Below are 2,353 nucleotides of genomic sequence, written 5' to 3'. Positions count from 1 at the left end.
CTGAGCTTACATTCTCAGCCGTGGTTTTGTTGTTTCTGTCTGTTTACATTTCAAAGCTAGCCCATGAGTACTGGGTTTCATTATGGCATTTTCATGCAGAAGTGTCATGGTTTATTCTTATGCCTCTCCCCCACTCCCTCTTGTCTCCTTGCTGCTCTTTCCTCACCTCACGAGGTTTGAAAGAAGGAGGTGTGGCCTTATCAGAGGAAGTGTGTCACTCTGGAGGCGGGCTTCTGGGGTCTTTGAGGTCAAGCCACGCCCAGTGTCTGAGCGCACTTCCTGTTGCCTTCAAGTCAAGCTATAGGACTTTCAGCTACTTCTTTAGCACCCTGTCTGCCTGCATGCCACCGTGCCTCACGATGATAAAGACTAAACCTCTGAAAACGTAAGCCACCCCAGTTAAATGTTTTTTCCTTTATAAGGTCAGGTGCCTCTTTGCAGCGATAGAAACCCAAACTAAGACTTCTCTTGTTTACTATATATACATATACGATATATACATCATCTCTACACTGCCAATGCTATATAAGGCCATGTAAATGGATATTACATTAGATTGTTTACGGGGTAACGCCCCCCCCCACACAGAATAAGTCTCCAGACACTCTCAGTATGAACAAGTTCCACCCCTAACATCTTTATCCCCATCCAATGGTTGGATGTAGACTCCTCAGATACAGTGAGCTGATTGTATACACTGGGGAATCGGCCCTTGTGGTTAGTAATGCATCACCTCACGTGGTTATAATTTTAGGATGTGAACATTTTCTATGCATTGCCCTAGCCCAGTGGTTCTCAACCTTCCTAATGTCGTGATCCTGTAATAAACCTCATGTTGGGGTGACCCCCAACCGTAAGATATTTTTCTTGCTACTTCTTAACTGTAATTTTGCTGTTATAAGTTGTAATGTAAATATCTGTGTTTTCTGATGGTCTCAGGTGACCCCTGTGAAAGGCCCCTTTGACCATGGCCCACAGGTTGAGAACCAATGTCTTAGTATTTTCAAATATGTGGTCCATCACCATGAACCACAGTCACCTCTTGACTCTTTATTCCCTCTTTCTAACTATAAACATGGACCCTTTGAAGGCACCTCTGCCGTCTTGCTTTCTGCAGATGTCCACCCCCCTTGGCTGGACACCGCCCTCATTTCTGAATAACTATGCTGACAGGTTTCGAGTCTTGGAGCTCCTCCCCTCCCCCAGTCTCACATACACACTGGAGAGCTGGCCAGAGAGCACTGGGTGACATCATCTGTGAGAGGGGAGCCCAAAGCCCCCCACCCCATTCATTTGCCTAACAGGTTAAATTGAACAGATTTCCAAGTCTGACTTTTCCAGGGAGAGCAATGCTTTTGAGGAGGGGGGGAGGAAGAAAAGGAGGAGGAAGAAGAGAAGTCCACCACGAAGTGGGTGAAAGTTCTTAACAGTGGACACCCCACAGTTTTGCTGAAACAGAAGAGCAGAAGATTCTACTGGCAAAAATAAAAAATAAACGGACGAGTTAGGCTTCCTTGAGTGACTTGTCTCTGTTCCTGTATTTCACCCGGGTGAAGAAGACCTTGCAGCATAATGGACACATGCTAGCTCCATTTTACAAAAGGGGGAAACTGAGTCACAGCTGAGACTCAACCTCACCTGGTGTACAGCTCTGTGGGCAGGAGTGCAGCTGGTATTTGAACAGGGTGTGTGGCTACAGAAGACTCTGCTGTCACCACTTGGCTCTCGTTTTGAGTGAAAACCATCTCAAGACCTTGATCAGCACCCCAAAGAGAGAAAGAGTAAAAGTAATACTTAGTAATGGACCCCCTTTGGGGGTTTGGGGGAAATGTGATTCAGTCAAGTGGCAGGGATGTGTAAAACTGGAAGCTTCCTTTTCCAAATCATACCCAGCAGATAGTGCTGCAACCTGGGAAGGACAGGCCGAATAAGCTTGACTGTGCTCTGCTTCTGCGCCTGCCCACCCTCCCCACATCACCCCCAGCTCAACCACCCCAAGAAGGAACTTTTAGGTCTGGGCAAGCAGTCTCTGGTTGACATCAGGCCAGGAAAATTAAAATTAAACAGTTTGCATGAAATGAAATTTGGCTTGAGGAACGTGCCTGCAGCTGGAGTTAACACTAGCTGTAAGAGGATCAACTCCGAGGCTGCTGGGAGGGGGGGGAGAGGTGGGGAGGGGGCGAGAAACGCGAGCTCCCTTTTACCCATTCAAGTTAGCTGATTTGGACGATAAGGGTTCCTGTTTAATCCCTTTGTGTGCCAGTGAATATTCTAAGACCCTAAGAGAGCACGCGGCTGGCAAAGAAACCTGCAAGAAGGTGCCGGGGTCCCGTCCAATCTGGCATGAAGTAAG

Source organism: Microtus ochrogaster, linkage group LG7_11 (assembly GCF_000317375.1).
Source record: "Microtus ochrogaster isolate Prairie Vole_2 linkage group LG7_11, MicOch1.0, whole genome shotgun sequence".
Lineage (NCBI taxonomy): Eukaryota > Metazoa > Chordata > Mammalia > Rodentia > Cricetidae > Microtus > Microtus ochrogaster.
The sequence above is the reverse complement of the archived record's forward strand: the minus strand, read 5'-3'. Positions refer to the sequence as shown.